This window comes from Sus scrofa, chromosome 3, assembly GCF_054392235.1.
Source record: "Sus scrofa isolate SSC_HxYL_T2T_F1_AM1 chromosome 3, Sscrofa_HxYL_maternal_Yorkshire_Landrace_v2.0, whole genome shotgun sequence".
Lineage (NCBI taxonomy): Eukaryota > Metazoa > Chordata > Mammalia > Artiodactyla > Suidae > Sus > Sus scrofa.
The window spans coordinates 77,213,840-77,232,310 of record NC_139385.1 but is presented as its reverse complement, the minus strand read 5'-3'; the positions used below and the strand labels follow the sequence as shown (position 1 = coordinate 77,232,310).

Sequence of the window (18,471 nt, the reverse complement as noted above, 5' to 3'; positions counted from 1 at the left end):
TAGTGTTACTGCATTCTAGGGATATAGCAAGAAAAACAAATTTTACCCACACAGATTATTCACGGAAGTGCCAGCAAACAAGCTGTTAAATAATATTGTTATATATTGACAATTTTTGATAAGTACTATACTAAAAATGATCAAGGTGATAAAATATCATACAACTGAAGGTGTCTCTTTAGTTGCATGGTCAAGGACTTGAAGGATAAAACTGGTTCAGCACTTCAAAGAGTTGGAAGAAAAGAATCTATATTTGTTTCGTATTGCTGCTTAACATATTAGCACAGACTTAGTAGCTTAAAAAAAAACTCCCATGTATTAGCTCACAGTTCTGTTGGTTGCATATCTAGCAGGCTCAAATGGGTTCTCTGAATACATGACAAGTTGGAAATTAGAGGTTGGTTGGCTGGGCTTTTACTTGGAGACATCAAGAAGAATCTGCTTCCAAGTACATTTAAGTTGTTGGCAGAATCCAGCTCTTTATGATTGTAGGTGTAAGGTTCCCAGTTCCTTGCTAGAATAGCCCTCAGCTACTCTCAGCTTCCAGAGGCCACCTGTGTACCTTCTCATGTGGCTCCACTCATCTCAGGCCATCAGCAGTACACTGAATCCTACTAATGCTTCAAATTTCTTTGATGTCTTCTGCCTTTCTTTCACACCACTATTCAGAGAAAACTTCTCTGCTTTTACAAGCTTATATGAATAGGTAAGACAAATCTAGATAATCTCTCTTTTTAAAGGACAACCATGACATACAGCATAACAATCATAATACCACATTCATAGTCTCTGTGGATCTGGAGGCTTAAAATCTGTGAGGGCATTTTTATTTTTTAAGTGGAAATATCAATCATTTTTTAAATTTATTTTTTGAAGTATAGTTGATTTATAATGCTGTGTTAGTTTCTGATGTATAGTAAAGTGATTCAGTTTTATATATGTATAAAATTTTTCAAATTCTTTCTTTTTCAGATTATTTCCCATTATGGCTTATTAGAAGATATTGAATATAGTTCCTTGTGCTATCCTTGTTGTTTATCCTTTCTATATATAATAGTTTGCAAGTGCTAATCTCTAACTCCCAATCTATCCTTCCCTTACCACCCTCCCCCTTGGCAACCACTAATCTATTATTTATGTTTCGAGGGTATTTTTAGGATTATACCTGCTATAGAAGTCTAAACACTAATGGATATGCCTAAAAACTTAATTTGGTTTGTTGTTATCTTTGCTTACTTTTGTCTTTTGCAATTCTGGAGAACTTCTGAATGTTTCTGAAGTCATGATATCCAAAAAGAAGGAATGGGGAAATTTTTAGGGGAGACAAGAGATGTTGATAATGACAAAATCTAAGAATTTGTGGAGCAGCTTCATTGGAAGCCCTGAACATGAAGTCCATGAATGAGTTATCCGTTATCATTTGTACGAACATATCTATGTTGTGTCCCAAAATTCTGATCTGGTTTCATTTTATTCCAACCTGCTCAACGTAACAGGACTCAAGTCCAGTGGGAAAACTACTAAGCTCTCCTCCAAGAAAAGCAAAAGGGAATTTGTCCCTGGAGATATTACAGTGACTTTGTTAATGAAACAATTGTTCCATTTACACGAAATGTAAAACAGAAGAAATTTTTTGCTAGTTATAGAATAAGAAATTTAGAGCTCCTGGGTGGTCAACAGTTGACTCTTTCTTGTATAAAACATGAAACACAAAATTTTCAATCCACATCATACCTTGGATATATTGTCTACTTGCCTCCTTTCTTATCTCTAGGACAGAAATATAGCTATCTTTTAGAACTCTAATATCTAACCCATAGGACATGGGTTCATATATGTGCCTATGCCTTGCATTTTGCTTGACATATAGTTTGTATTCCAAATGTTAAATATTTTATTTGTTTCCCCTTCTTTGAGTCTAAAGTCTTCTTAACTATAGCAAAGTAGAAAGGGACCTCTGCTCTTTGTCTGTATGTGTAAGACATTCTATAAAACTGTATGTTAAAATTTATTTTTTTATCAATACCATTAGATATTGGCTTGACATTTACAGGTTGTGTTATGTTTTGCTGTGCTGTGCTTTCTAATTAAAGCATCCAAGGTTAGAGTTTATAATCTATCACATGGCCACTTAAATACCTCCAATACCAAAAAAAAAAAAAGAACTACTGTTGAGAAAACTCATCAGTGCTGGGTGGCAGCTAGAATGACAATGCCTATGGAATATCATAGCAAGTGGGAAAAGCAAGTGGGAAAAGCTCAGCTATTGGACATTAAATGGTTAAGATGTAGCCACAAGCCAAGAGACATGTTTAAGTTCCATATGAAGCATCACTGTATATAGTTTCTACCTTGAATTTGGGTGGGAAGTGACTCTCTGCATAAGCACAGAGACAATGTGACTTCCCCATCATTGCAGTTCAGCAGAGAACCTTAACAGATAGACAGAGAAGCCAAAACCTCAAAGCAGGAACTCCAGCCTCAACCTCTCTCAGCATGTCATAAAGAGGAATATTATGTTCCACAATAAATGATTAACACCTGTTAGAAGCAAGACAGATATTAATCACATTTATCACAAAACAGATGTATTGTGATCTGAAAGATAATGTTAACAAAAACCATTAAAATATCTTATCTATATGTATTTATTTCACTTAGTTTCATCAAATATAATAAAACTCCCCCACATTTTCTCCTGAGAAAAACCTATATCACAGCCTATAGAACAGGGAAATTGCCTGGTCAAAGAGGGAAGACAAAAAAAAAAAAAAAAAGTAAATCTGGGATGTATAGATCTATTACTTTGATAGATCAAAAGCAAAATTGCAAGTATTCTCATATTTCCCTAACTGGCATCACCCTAACAATCCCTGGATTCTGAAAAAGTGGAAAGAAACGGAATGAGGTTTATTCTTTGGCCCATGACCCATTCAGGAAAATGCTATGGTAGATCCATGGAATACACAAATTACTGTTTAGGGTCCCTTTTCCTGGGGTAGCTTACAAGTACTTTGTGATCTTCCCTCTAGTTCAGGAAAATCTTCAGTAACTTTTGGATGAGTAAATATGGGAACAAAAAGCAGAGTAAATGTGTCTATCAGACACTTGTGAATGAAGGAAATGAAGGAAAAGGAGCCATCATGAAAGAATTAAACAGGCAAGGAAATTTTCTTTAAAACATTCTTAGCAACTTACTCTCAGAGAGCCACAATCCTGGTCCCATAGCTCGATGGAGTCCATTTTAATCTATCTTTTTATCCAAAAAATTACGGGAGCTCCTATTTACCTTAAGACACTACATAGAATAGAAAAAATTTTTTAAAAAAAAGGTAAGAAGAATTAATTTAGTATGATTGGGCCCACACTTTGTTGTGATTCATTTATATAATAAATATCTATTAAGGTCCTAATATTTGCTCAAGTGGGGACAAAATATTTGCGGTAATCACACATAATTATGGGAAATGACTTTCTGGTTTTGAGCCATAACTTGTCAAATAGTTACAGCTCCTAAACCTAGGGGAGAAAAGGGCAATCTCATTTTCTGGAAAAAAAAAAAAACTTTTACCATGAACTTTTCCTGTATGAAATGGACGTATTAACGAAAAGAGGCCTCGGATCATCCCTCCTAAGACCACTCCCTCTGAGAACAGAGAGAGCATCATCTCCCCAGTTTCTCAAAGAAACATATCACTAATGACACAAACCAATGCACCTTTCTCACTTACATGCCAGCATTGCCCAGCTGAGGGCCTTTGGCAGGTTCTGGGATAAATGGACGCAGGCCCCACTATGGGCATATGGACACAGCTGTGAATCTTCTGAATTATAGCATACAATTCAGCATTAATGTTGTTTTGTTTTTCTCATAGCAATTAATAATGATAAAGTCTAGATCAGACTTTGCACTACTTTTAAGTAAGAAGGAAGATTCTTGTCATGCTCCCTTCCATGGTTGAGTTATTGAAAAAGGAAAGCCGGCCTCTCCTCCCCCTCTACCAAAATAGATGGAATTGATTAGGGTGGCCTCTGCCACAGCTACACTGGAATTGCACTGCTAATCATCAATAAACTCACATATAGCGTAGCCAATAAAATGAGCACTCACTGAAGGTTTAAAAAGCCGCAAGAAAGTATTTTTAAATCTGGCAAAAGTCTAACAGCCTTAAATTCATCCTCTCCCAATATATCACAAAAACACCAGCTAAAGTACATGAATAATAAGAAAATAGAAAACATCACCAATATATCAAGACATAGCATAGCAGAATCTTGGAACAATTGTAAGAAATATGTGACAGGTAGAATTGGAATGTGAAAACCTATACGATTTTTTTTTTATGATTTTTATTAAAACCTACACAATCTCCAGTCCAGCTCTGGGGAAACTCGATGAACCAACTGCTTTAAAAAAGCAAGGCTTGTGTTCAGGTATGAATTTACCACGAGTCCTTCTTGGAGTCTTTATTTTTGATGCATATACCTCCTCATGACATATACCTCTTTATCGGAACAAACTTGAGTGCGTTTCTGTACTTTATATAAAAATCCAAATCCCTAACTACAGCAAATTCTTACCCTCTTTTTCTTTTTGCTTTTAATAGATTCCAACTAAAAATATTTTTTAAGAATTCTAGTTTTCTAACTTTAGGTATTTTATGTGCACAGACTTAGACACAGCATTCACAGCAGCAAAGGTGTGAGAAGGTCTAAAGGCCTCCCCTAGTGACTCACTCATAAGCTCAACAATCAGGAGATAAGAAATTGTGAAAATCCTACACACAGATGTTGTATGGAAGACTGGAATGCCCTTTCCCCCCAAGTTATTTCCTTGTCAGACAATTTTCTGTTCTTCCTGCCTCACCTCGGGTATCATATTTTCTGGGAGGACTGCACTGACAGCCTTTCAGCCACCCCACAAATGTGCCACACACTGAATTAGCTGCCCTGTGTTCGCACCATGAAAATAACGATGGCAGTATCAGGATCAATAGCTAACAATTTTTGAGTGCTTGACATGTGCTAAGCTATGTGCTAAATGCTTTATGCACATTGCCCCACTCAATCTTCACTCCAGAAGTGAGATTATTTTACAGATGAGAAAACCATTATCTTACAGATGAGAAAATTCAGGTTTCAAGCACTGTACACTTACTGCTTCATTTTATCATCATAGTGATAGTTTGGAGCAATTCTGAGCTCTACTCTAAAGATGAGAAAAATAATGCTTATAGGAATTGTCTAATTACTGGCTTTTATTTTCATTAGATCTATCATAGAATTTATTCCAATGGAAATGATCTGTTTATGTGTTCATCTCCCCTGGACACAATAAGCCAAAAGATAAAGGTTGTACATTATTCACTTTCGAATTCCAAATTCTGTGCTCAGTAACTACACAATTGTCAATGAATGTTAGTCCTAAGATGCTAAAGTTTTAAATGTGTTTCAATAAATCAATAAACACAACTACACCTTCTCTGAAAAAGACTCTGACATTTTTATGTGGCCACCACATCGTGGTCTCCCCTGCAAAGTACCCCCACGGGATCATACTTCTTGGGGACTCAACCAAAGCCATGGTTGACTGTTGCTCATGCCCTTTCAGGTCTCAGAGCAGGAACTCTGCTCTGGAGGAGCCCAATATTATTCTTTGTTGCTCTTAGGCCACTAAAGGACTCTAAGACCATGGCTATTAATGAAGGTTGTACTCAACAACCCATGCACAGCTCTGCACTGTTGCAGGCAAAACTGTAATATTGGGGGAAAAGCTTATGCCATGGACCATTCTAAACCTCCATTGAGAGGCTAGGGAAAGCTCACGCCGCACACTGCATCTCTTGAGGCCTCTGCAACCTTGGCCTCAATCCACCTCCAAGGTGACAGAGAGAAACGGACCTCCCAAAGCACATCTCCTCCATGTTCTCAGATTAGTTCCTACAGGGAGCAGGAACATCGTTTCTCTTCAGGGCGAAAGGATGTGTCATTGCCAGTGACCCTCAAAAGGGAATCAAAATATTAACACGGTTTCAAATTATTCCTTTTTATCACCAGTCACCTTGTCACAGTCATATAACAGCGGCAGAGATAAACGTAAAATAGCTCTACCTAAAAGCATATAATGAAAGTTAATATGAAGAACGTGTCGACGGACTACTAACTACACAGTTGTAATGAAGAAAAGCCCTTTTCCTGTAAAGCAAAAATGTGAGTGATAAACCACCGAGGCACTCCTGTGCTGCTGAGTGATTAAATTCTGCCACTGGTGCCAGGCAGCATTAATCCTACTGCTTCAGCGGCAGAAAACACGTCATCAAACTGTCGGAACGTCACTGAATTTTCCCGAAGTGCTTTTCCTCTCATCTCGATTGAACATCTAAATCTTTTCTCTACATGATAAAAAAAAAGAAAGAAAGAAAAGAATGAAGAATGGCTTTAAATCTCTTTCCAGTAACTGAGAGCATTATGATCTTATGAATGAAGCCGGGCCTCTTGTGCTCTCAGAGTCTATAGGGACTGATTTATAAATTAACCGGTAATGCATTGATCGTTGCTCATTACTTTTTCGATAAATCTCTTTGGGTGAGTTATCTGCACACTAACCTCAGAAAGGCACCTTTCCATGTCTGGAGTCTGGCTTTCTCTGTGGTGCGCAGTCAACGTCTCTGTACAATAGATTACTCCAGACCTATCTGTCCTTCAAATAAATAATCCTAAACTCCCTTCATACATGTGTGTCATTCTTTCTTTCTTTTTTGTTTTTGTTTTGTTTTGTTTTGTTTTGTTTTGTTTTTTTAGGGACACACCTGTGGTACATGGAGTTTCCCAGGCTGGGGTCGAATAGGAGCTGCAGCTGCCAGAGTACACCACAGCCACACCAAAGCAGGATCCAAGCAGCTTCTGAGAACTACACCACAGCTCACAGCAATGCCAGATCCTTAACCCACTGAGTGAGGCCAGGGATCAAACCCACATCCTCATGGATACTGGTTGGATTTGTTTCCACTGCACCACGATGGGAACTCCCTGTCTCATTATTTCTGGGTCACCAGTAGGTAATTTAGATGGAAAACTAAAGATGTTAAATATATTTTGTGTGTTTAGTCAAATATATTTTACATCATAACAGGTTATATTATACATAACTATATATTACATTGTACTTTTTCAATAATTTGCATTCTTTTAGCTCCATCTTTTTCTGAAGTAAATTGTGTATGAATTTGCTAAACAGACTTAAACAAAGGCACTACTGCTTCATAGAAAGACAAATGGAAGATTGAGGGAGATAGATGTTCAAACTGAGACGGCATTTTCTTTTTTTCTTTTTATCTTTTCTAGGGCCACACCCAAGGCATATGGAGGTTCCCAGGCTAGTGGTCTAATTGGAGCTATAGCTACCAGCCTACATCACAGCCACAGCAAAGCAGGATCCGAGCTGCATCTGTGAACTAGACCACAGCTTGTGGCAACTCCTGATCCTTAACCCACCGAGCAAGGCCAGAGATCAAACCCACAACCTCATGGTTCCTAGTCAGATTTGTTAACCACTGAGCCATGATGGGAACTCCTGAATATGTTTCTTAAGGAGGTGTATTTCCACTTTATGACACCACTAGGAAGTTTTTCTGGGACTGAATCTTTTCTTCTTCCTTCTATGGGAGAGGAGAGATTAGGAATTTTCTTTGTTGATTGTTTTTTCTTTTCTTTTTCTTTTCCTTTGCATTAGGATGTTCTGATCTAACATGTGGCAGGAAGACAAAGACCTAAATGCCCTTGTTGACTTCCAGCAAATGCAGTAAAGGAATGGGGGATATATGGCAGTTATTGCTAAAGTCCTTTATAATATATTTTTCTCAGTGTATGCTTGTTCATCCAGTGTTCTTATCTCTTGCTATGGATGACTTGTGCATTCATACAAACTATGTTATAAGTCTGTTTCATCTAATGAGCTGAATCAAAAAAAAACTTAATCAAAAAAAAAAGTTTGCAAAAAGAGCACTAGTGGTTTAAGTTGCCTACTGTTGTTGCTATTGTGTTGAGTTTTAATTCAAACCTTCCGGCAGTGTGAGCCTCATCACCAGGCCTGGTCTGGCTCATGAGGCTGTGAATCAATCATTTTAGGCAGATAGATAAGGGGCGCATCAAGTTAATGTCAGCATAGAATACACTCAGCTTACCTCCAAGAAGAGGTGGCAGCTTGAAGAATAGTATCTGCTCCCTCTCCTTTTCTTCTCTCCATTTCTCATCTTGCTGATCCAGCAGACATTGCCTAGGAAATGAGAAGGTGATGAAAAATATAGAGAGATGGAAATTAAAAATAAAAACTAAAAAAAATAATCACACAATTTAAAGTCAGGTATCCATATTCTTATTAAAACGTAGGGCCAGCTCAGGGTGACATCAAATTATAATGAAAGGAACCAAGAACTTTAGGAATTTTATCTTACTTCATGGATTTGCATTTCTTCAATGTCATCTCTCATCAAAGTGAGAAAGCCTGAACTAGGATTTAGTAAACTTTCCAGGGTTGGGAAAAGAGAGAGAGGGGGCAGGGAGATTCATCTAATTGCAAGCAATATAGCCATTAGTGTTTGGGGTTAAAATTCTACCTAGTAATATAATATTAATTTGTTTCTTTTTTAAGGCCATACTCACTGGTGGCATATGGAAGTTCCCTGGCCAGGGACTCAATCCCAGCCATAGCTGCGATCTACGTCAAAGCTGCACAGCTGTGTCAATACCGAACCTACTGCTCTGGGCCAGGGATCAAACCTGCACCTCCGCAGTGACCCAAGCTGCTGCAGTCAGATTCTTATCCCACCGCACCACAGCAAGAACTCTGAAGTGCTTCTTTTTCCACATGTATTTGTCTCCCATGTCACACTTTCCAGGGAAAAATCATCATAATCAGGGACAAGAATGAGGACATGGGCCACTAGCGCTTAGAGACAAGATGCTCTAGGCCAGCCACAGTTCCAGAAAGAGGAAAAGACAAATGGACCAATCCTATCGGTTCCTTTAGTCCACAGTGACTTCTTGGGGCCCAATCTGTACTGGAGAATAATTTAGGTACTAGATGCACATGGAGAACCAAAAGGAGACAGGGTCTCTGCTCTTATGCACTGGTCTGCACTGACATTTCCTTTGTGGAAAGCTCTAGTCACTTTTCCCTACTACACCAGAACTATCATTATTTCTCATCCCTAGACAAGTAGCCAAGATTGGACTCAGAAATGAAGAAGAAATCCAGAAGTTTTCTTTGGCACTGACTAGAGCCCTAACCTTCCAAATGCTTGGGGGTGGGGAAAGCAAAGTTGGAAAACAAGAGGCTGCAAGGGGCCAAGCATAGCATGAATGACAACAAATGCAAAACTCCTTTCCTGTTGTCAATGACTCAAATTGGATTAAAATATGGAATTAAATGATATGCTACCTATTCAACTAATAAAAAAGTGAGAAGCAAAGATTGGCAGAGAAATATTAAATGAGAACAAAGGTAAGAGCATAAATTAAATACAGCTGAGTTCAAACAAAATGCATTTTTGAGAAAGTGAAGATCATCAACATATTAACAAAAGAAACAGCAGGAAATCAATGCATAGGACTGCATATTTTTAGATAAAGAAAAGAAAAAACTGATGGAAATGCCAATATGAAATGACAATAATACAATTATAAAAGTTACTTTCATCATTCACTGTTCAGTCATAAGATCATCTAAATATTCACTCAAAAGCTATCTCCTGAAAACACACTCTATACAGGTAGTGTGTTAGGCATTAGAGATACAGTGATGAGCAAGGCAATAATGGCCCCTTCAACATGGAGTTTAGAGTTTGTGGTCAAGACATATACTGATTAAGCAATTAATAAAAAGTTTAAAAGTGGGGTAAATAAGAAGAGTAGGGACAGGATAGAAGAAAGCAGGAGACAGGCAGACGACAAAGGCTTCGCTAGGGGAATAAAATTTAAGTGGGACCCGCAGAGTGATTATGAATCGCATAGGCAAAAAGCCAAGGACCAATCCTTCCAGGAACAGGGGAAAAAAAAAAAAAATAACAAAAGCTATAAAATGCCATGTGGCTAGAATGTAGTAGAGAGTGGAGAAGTGAGATTGGAGAGCTAAACTAGAAACTGATTGTAAATGCAATTCTAATTCTAGCACAACAAGGAAGTCATTAAAAGGTTGAACAGATGGCTGTGTTTACACACTGTATGTTTTAGTATCATGCTGGATATTGCATGGAGAATGGACAAAAGTGAAGAAAGAGTCAAGCAAGGTTGAGCCTGTTTCAATAGTCTAGGTAGGGGATGTGAATGGGCATAGCTGATAATTCAATGTGAAATTAACAGAACGGGGGGAGAGACGTATCACATCTTCTTGAGAAGTGGTGTAGTTGGTGATGCCACTAGGGAGATGGGAACAGGGAAAGAAACATACTAGAGTTGAAGAATCAAGGATTTACTTTTGAACATATTAATTTTGTGAAGTCTATAGTTTAAACAAAAGGGAGAGGGGTGGAATAGAGATAAAAATGTATACGATATCAGAGTATATTTGATATTTAAAATGGGGAAACTAATCACTAAGGAGGAAATGAAGATAATACTAGAATACAATCCAGATTGGAGACCGAGATGACTCAAAATTTAGAATTTAAAAGAGGAGACTGGGTGGGAGATTAAGACAAGCAGGAAGATGAAAGGAAAACTGAGAAGCAGGACAATTCCTGAGGAGAGTTAACTCTATAGAATACTTTAAACAGTTAAATAAAAAATCATAGAAAGCTACTCATTTGCTATATTCTAAAAGAGACATTGCAGATGAATTCTGGGGATGGCAATAAGGGCCCCAATGGGCCAAAAATTATGATAAATCCCTTAAAGGAGATAAGCTGAAAGAAGAAAAACTAAAAGTCCAAAACTTGCTGGGAAAGAGCTAAAAACAGTGTATTCTCCATGCTTAGAGGTCAGAAAAACAGGAGTGAGTCTTAAAGAAATCTGAAATCTAGCTCCAAATCTGGCTATCATATTAATACAAATGAGAAATGATTCATCTCTCATTCCTTACCTTGCTCAGGTAGAAATAATGAATAGTGCTCAAGATGAAGTGATAGGGCTGTGTCCTTGTTGCTAGAAATTCTAAAACTCCAGCTCCTCCAGTATTCTATTTGCTTACCACCAGAAACTGTGAATATGTTGAAATACAACTCCTGTTATTATATGGCAGAGCAAAGTTGAATATAAAATAGGGCGATTACTCCAGATTATCCAGAGAGATGCAGTGTAGTCTCAGAAGACCTTAAAAAAAAAAAAGCCCATTCCCTAGGTGGAGGGCTAAGGGCAAGCTGGAGAGAGATGCTAAGAGTGGGAAAAAATCCACACACCTTTCTTGGTCTGAAGATGGAGGAGGGCCCAAGGGAAGGAATGCAAGCAGCCTCTAGTCTGTGGACTTGACAGCTAGTGAGGAAACGAACAAACCTCAGACCTATAGCTACAAAGAAGTTGATTCTGCAACAACCGAATGAGGCTCGAGGCAGATCCTTCCCGCAAGCCAGCAGATAAAGAGACCAGTTGTGATAACTTTTATTTCAGCCTTGTGAGACACTGAGCAGAAAACATAGCCAAGCCCACCTGGATTTCTGACCTGCAGACTATAAGAGAATAATATGAAGCAGAATAATAATTCAGGTAGTTAGTGTAGGAACATGGGGTTTGATATATTCCCTAATTAATGTCCATGGTTTAAGATTTGTAAAAACTAATCAAAACAAACAGGCCTTGCTTGTTGGAAGATTACCTATTGAAAATATATTTATGTCAAGGTGTGAATTAACCCCTGACCTATACATTTGATTGTTAGAAAAAGAATGTAAAAAGTGGTGACTCTAAGTCTAGGGGAAAGAAGAGCAAAAGGACCATGAAGCTCATGGCACATGGCCCAACTCTAAAATCGCTATTGGACAAGGCCCAATATAGGTAAATTGGGCAAGGCCAATGGAAAAAAGAACTAATATCTGGTACTTCTGTCTTTAAGAGATAAAAACCTCCATAGAACAATAGATAGGGGGCCCTTTTCCTCCCCCTCCCAGTGTTTGTGCTGGGAGCTATTTGCTTTCCTGTAATAAAGACTTTTGCTTGCTTGTTGCCTATGTGTTCATGAAGTTCATTCTTCTGCTCTATGAAAAAGAACCCAGATTCCGGTAACATCTTTCCAGTAACAAATAGGTATTGTTTTAGGCCACTTACTTAGTGGTAATTTGTTACACAGTGAAAGGAAAATAATGCAACTTTTAGAGGCTGAGAATCCCAAATGTAAGAAAAGTATGCACTCAAGAAATACCAAATATCTTAAGCAAGTCAGCAAGAAAGAATGGCACTTAGATTGAAAATCAATAACAAGAATAGCATTTGAGTAAAGAGAGCAAGCAAAGGGAGACCCAAATACAAGTACAATTTTTTCAAAAAAAAAAAAAAATTCTGAACTGGAATTTTGCACTTGCCATCTGCCTCTACATGGATTAAATCATGAGCCACTGCAGCTGCTGACCCACAGCACCTCCTGAGAGGAGCTCAGGGTAGAAATCAGGAATGAAGCACTCTATTCCCTGGAAGAACAGGTCTTCAGAGAGAGATTTTTATGAAAAGATTTTATGAGCCCAATTCTTGCATCTTCTCATGTCTAGAAAAAACTTGAACTCCTTCACGGTGATGTCTGCTCCTCATGAATAGTGATAACCTTCATGAGACCAGCAACAAACTTTTGCAAAATGTGTGCCTGGCTGCATGCACCTCCCCCTTCACCTTTAACACATACGCTGATACGATTTCCCCCTGCCTCTTTGGAGTGGAGTCATCTGAAATACCATCACCTGGGCTGTGTAGCTAAGTGGACAAAACAAAGGATGTCACAGTCATCTTGCAAGTGCAGCCACCTCCAAGGTTGATCTGGTGAACCCTGAGGGAACTCAGGAAAGAAACAAAGAATACCTGCCATCTAGCAGCCATCAGAGGGCAGCCACTCCTAAGAGCAAACCCTGAGGAAACTCAGTATGTGAAAACACAGAATACTGGCCCCAGTAGCTGAGGTTCATATCGAAGGAATGATTTCAGTGAGCCTAGACTTCTGTTCCTACTACCTGCCCATTGTTGCAAAAACTCCTATATATCATAGCTCCCCCTCACCTCCTTGGAGCAGTTTTCTCAGAGTTACCTGAGATGCTGGCTCCTGGCCTTAATTCCTAATTTTACTCCAAATAAAGCTTAACTCTCAACTTTCAAGTTGTGCCTTTTTTTTTTTTTTTTCCCAACAGTTTTGGTGACCATGAAGGGATTCAAACCCTGAATTTGGGGAAAACTCCAGTTCACAAAATTCAGAGGTACATTAAAGGACAGCACAACATAAGAGGAGATTATTTTAGAAAATACAAATTAGATTTTGGCAATGAAAATATATGATTATTAAAGTAATAATGAAATAAAGTCATAAGTTGGACTAAATAGTTGAATGTGCGCTTTTGATAATAAATTAGTGAACTGAAAGACAGAGTCAAGAAATTCTCCTAGAATGCTGTGAAATGCGGAAAAAAAAAGCATGGAGAATAAAAGTTAAGGGGCATTGAAAAAAAACCTCAGAAATTTCAACAGAGGAAAAAGAATGACAGACAAGGAAAGAGAGAAAGAAATCATGGAAAAAATTTCTTACAATTAAAAAGATGCATCATATTTCCTATCATTAAGGAGTTCCTGTCGTGGCACAGCAGAAATGAATCTGACTAGGAACCATGAGGTTGCAGGTTCGACCCCTGACCTCGCTCAGTAGGTTAAGGATCTGGCATTGCCATGAGCTGTGGTGTAGGTCGCAGAAGCGGCTGGGATCTGGCATTGCTGTGGCTCTGGCATACGCCGGCAGCAGCAGCTCTGATTAGACCCCTAGCCTGGGAACCTCCATATGCTGTAGGAGAGGCCCTAAAAAGACAAAAGACGAAAAAAAAAAAAAATCCTACCATTAAATAACCACTAAGTTTCATTTTAAAAAAGAAATTAAATAAATAAATAACTGTGTGTGTGTGTGTGTGTGTGTGTGTGTGTGTGTATCTCAAACCATCATGGAAAATTTTCAAAATGAAAAGATAATGGAAAAAAATTTGAAAAGTTTTCACAGCCTACAAAATCAGATTAGAATCAGACCTCACAGTCTTAACACTTGTTGCAAGAAAATATTGAATGAAGCAATATATTTAATAACATATATGAATGTGATTCTGAAGCTAGAACTATTCTATCACTATTTAAGCAGTTGTTCCAACAATGAGCCTAAAGAAAGATTTGTTCAGACCTGCAGTCTCTCAAAATAATGCATTACAGGCCATTATATGCTGGACTAGGACTGGAACTATTCACAGGAGGCTCCTGGATACAGATTCAGGCAAAACACCTCTGCAGCACAAATGTAAGCATGGGGATGTTGCCTCCATTGAGGCTAGCAAAATGAGAGTCCGAAGGCACACATTCAAATTGGATGATGTGATTATTCTGTGCATTTGGGGATTATTATGTTTTTATGGCTATCACAGAAGTTGTGCTTGATTGCTGGCTACAAATGTCCCAAAACGTTGCCTTAAAAAAATTTGCCTCTTTCTCTCTACATTATTATAGAGATCTTTCTTCCCCTTTCACTCCCCTTCTTTCTCTCTCCTCTGCCTCCTCTTCATCCTCCAATCTTCTCTTCCCCCACCCCTGACCACCCCATCACAGAGTATCTTCTCTTAAATGAAAGAAACCTGGAAATATTTCTAGCTTCCCAACATGCCATCCTTAGCTCGTGATCTCTATCCTTCTCGTGCTTTTAAGATGCCTGACAAAAGTCCAGGGCCCAAAACTATCCAGTTGCTGAGTCAAACCTTATAAAGAGTTTTCCCAAACCCTTCTAAGTGGCTACTGCATTTTTTTTTCTCACTTTTGTGTACCTCATAACATCAGAAGTGATTGAGAAGTGCTCCTGTTTAATTTGGAACACTGCCAATTCAAATAAAACTGGGGTTCTCCTGATAAGGAATATTAAAGGATGGATATTAGGTGCCCCCAAATAGTAGTAAAGTTGTTTTGGATTCTGATGGGTTTTAGTACTTAAAAAAAAGAAGGGACCCTCAGGTCTATGTTTTTTCTGTCTGGAGCACGTTTCATTCCCAAGGGCTGTCAAACTTACTGGATTTGGGAGACATAAGGAAAAAAACAGGGTGCAGCATTTATAGGTTTAGATTCTAAACTCATTTGTATTCTTTCCATTTCCTGTTTGCTGCTTGGGGTAAAACAGTACAAACAACCATGATCTTGCCCAGTCATCCTTCTCATTCACACTTGAGCTGAAAGTCCACTTACTTTTGTGTGTGTGTGTCTTTTGTGTATGGAAGTTCCCAGGCTAGTGGTCCAGTCAGAACTACAGCTGCCAGCCTATACCACAGCCACAGCCACAGCCACAGCAATGCAGGATCCAAGCCATGTCTGCGACCTACATCACAGCTCATGGCAATGCTGGATCCTTATCCCACTGAGCAAGGCCAGGGATCAAACATGCATCTCCATGGGTACTAGTCAGGCTCATTAACCACTGAGCAACAATGAGAACTCCTGAAAGTCCACTTTCTAACTTATCTCTTCCTCTCTAAAAGATTGTCCTAAGGATGAACTACAACTTAGTAAAAACTAAAGATAATGGATCCGAGAAGCATTATACCCAAACAAGATAAAGAAAAACCTGGAGTTCACATCATGACGCAGCGGAAACAAATCCGACTAGGAACCATGAGTTTGTGGGTTCGATCTCTGGCCTTGCTCAGTAGGTTAAAGATCTGGCGTTGCCGTGAGCTGTGGTGTAGGTTGCAAACATGGCTCAGATCTGGTGTTACTGTAGCTGTGGTATAGACCAGCAGCTACAGCTCTGATTGGACCCCTAGCCTGGGAACATCCATGTGCCATGGGTGCTGCCCTAAAGAGCAAAAAAAAAGAAAGAAAAAGAAAAACTTAGTGAAACTTCAATGTCTAAATACTTGGTCTTACTTAAAATCTGATGTGCAAGAGTCAAAACAAAATAAAAAGTACCTGGAACTAAAAACATGGACTGAAATTATGTACATATGGAGAGGAAATGATGAAAGTAGAGAAATAGGACTTGAGAGGAAACAAGGGGAAATTCAACATTACACAGAAAATTTTATTTTATATACACACAGGTATCACTGTATAACTATAACCAAAATAATAAATTATTAACATTTGTGCATTCTCATCGCATGGATACTGTCAGAGTAATCTCTATGCACTCTGGATTTTACAATATATTAATTACAAAGAATAGTGTAAAGTCTTTTGTGTTAAGAATGTCACCTGCCAGAGTTCCCGTCGTAGCGCAGTGGTTAATGAATCCTACTAGGAACCATGAGGTTGCCATCCCTGGCCTTGCTCAGTGGGTTAACGATCCGGCGTTGCCATGAGCTGTGGTGTAGGTTGCAGATGCGGCTCGGATCCCGCGTTGTTGTGGCTCTGGTGTAGGCCGGTGGCTACAGCTCCAATTAGACACCTAGCCTGGGAACCTCCATATGCCACGGTAGTGGCCCAAGAAATGGCAAAAAAAAGACAAAAAGAAAAAAATTTTAAAAAAAAAGAATGTCACCTGCCATATCAGTAAACAATGAATGTTGAGTTCATCAAATCAGCATCCACTGTGAAGCTGACAGCGCTAATGGCCTGAACCTAGCCACAACACAGATTGGGACTTGAACCCACATGCTGGGACTCGAACCCAGCTGAAACCCAGATTGAGACTTAAACCCATGGTTTGAAATTAGAATCACTCACCTGATGTCTGAACTCACAGAGGTTCAGGTTCTTCTTGCCTCCACAGAGAAGGAATTCAGTGAGAGACAAAGTGATAGGCAAGAAATAGATTTAAGATAGGATGCCTGTGAAAGATGCAAGTAGGCAGGCAAGGAGACTCTATCCTGAGGATTAGGGGGGCTACAGTTTTATCATCCAAGGGGAAAAGAAAAGACTGCCTCTTCCTTTCTGGGAGTAGTACTTCCTCCTAGGTGTCTGTTATTCAAATCAGCAGATGTCTAGTCAGTCAATTCCTGCCCTTTGTCTGAACCTGAATGCAGCCCTCATGTCCTCCCCACCCAATGACCTGAGGCAAATCTCAGGCCTCCACTAGTCAGGCAAGCCTGCCTTGTTCTAATGCCTTTCTTGAGCAATTATTAACTTGCAGTGATCTCCCAAAGTTCCTGAGGTTTCCCTCTCTATCTACGGTTCCTTAGAGGGACTTCTACAACTACATGTGCCTACTCCATCCCTATCAACTGCAGCCACCCTCAACTGTGACCCCTAAGAAGTCAGGCAGCAGAAAAGCAGGATACCAGCCATCAATAGTGAAGGTGCCTATCAAAGGAATGATTTCATTGAGCCCAGACTCCCATTTTCCAATAGAAAGCACTAAATTCTTTACCTTGAGATGTCTGATTTTCTTTAATTAACAGTAATCTTTTGATGTTCAGGCTACCTGATTTTTGTCCCCAAACTCCCTGTATATCCTGGCTCCTTCCTTACCTCTTCAGAGCTGTCCTTCAGAGCTACATGAGGGGCAGCTGCCTCCCAGGCTTGAGTCCTCAAGTAGTCTGCCAAAGAAAGTAAATTCTTAACTTGTAGATTGTGTTTTTTTTTCTTCTGTTGACAAACATGTAAGTACATTGAAATAGAAAATAAACACTATGAGTGCATAGCTTCCTTTTTTTCATATCACATTGGCAGAATTTTAGGTCATGTAAAAGAAGACAGTTTCTCTGATACATTTGATACAGACTTTTTAGAGGTTGATACAGAAATGTTTATCTGAGGAATTAGTGAAGTACAAGCATTTTACTCTAGAAAATCCACTTCGAGGAATTAATCCTAAACAATAAGAAAAGTGTGCAAAAGAACAAGTATATGTGTTTATCAAAAAAAGGGAAATTTTTAAATGCCTAAAAGAAGGAAAACATCTAACCATGGTTTATGGACTTAACAAAATATAATCTTTAACAATGAAGTGGTGGAAGTTTATGTTCTCACTGAAACCCTTATCCAAAAAAGTTATACAAAATGTTAAGGGAAATTATCTCCAGATGGTGGAACTATAAGAGCATTAAGTTATCATTTTAGGTTTCTTTTTGTACTTTCTAAATTCCACACAATGAATATGTGTCATTTTATTAGTACAAAAAGAATTTTTTTAGCCAAAATTAACTAATTAGAATTAAACTAGAATATTGCATTTATTTCAGTAAGTTTTCCTTGTGTAAAAGTCCCCTGCCCAAAGAAGCTAATTTAAATGTAAATCCTTTGTTTAAGTAATCCCTTTATTTAAAGAATTCCATTTTGTAATTTGCTGGCCCACTTATATACATTTTGATTATCATAAATTTTTACATTGAT

The 18,471-nt window shown here is 38.6% G+C and overlaps 1 long non-coding RNA gene across 2 annotated transcripts in view; it reads right to left on the bottom strand.

The window, feature by feature from the left end:
• Nucleotides 1–960: 960 nt before the first annotated feature.
• LOC146404717 (uncharacterized) overlaps nucleotides 961–18,471 on the bottom strand; it is a 107,003-nt gene continuing 89,492 nt past the window's right edge. Inside the window, exons 2-4 of one of the 2 annotated variants that reach the window (XR_014842603.1) lie at nucleotides 17,608–17,675; nucleotides 8,184–8,275; nucleotides 961–6,392 (exon numbers count right to left, since the gene is read on the bottom strand). This is a non-coding gene — a long non-coding RNA (uncharacterized LOC146404717). The remainder of the gene's footprint in view (nucleotides 6,393–8,183; nucleotides 8,276–17,607; nucleotides 17,676–18,471) is intronic. The other variant, XR_014842602.1, reaches the window with a different exon arrangement.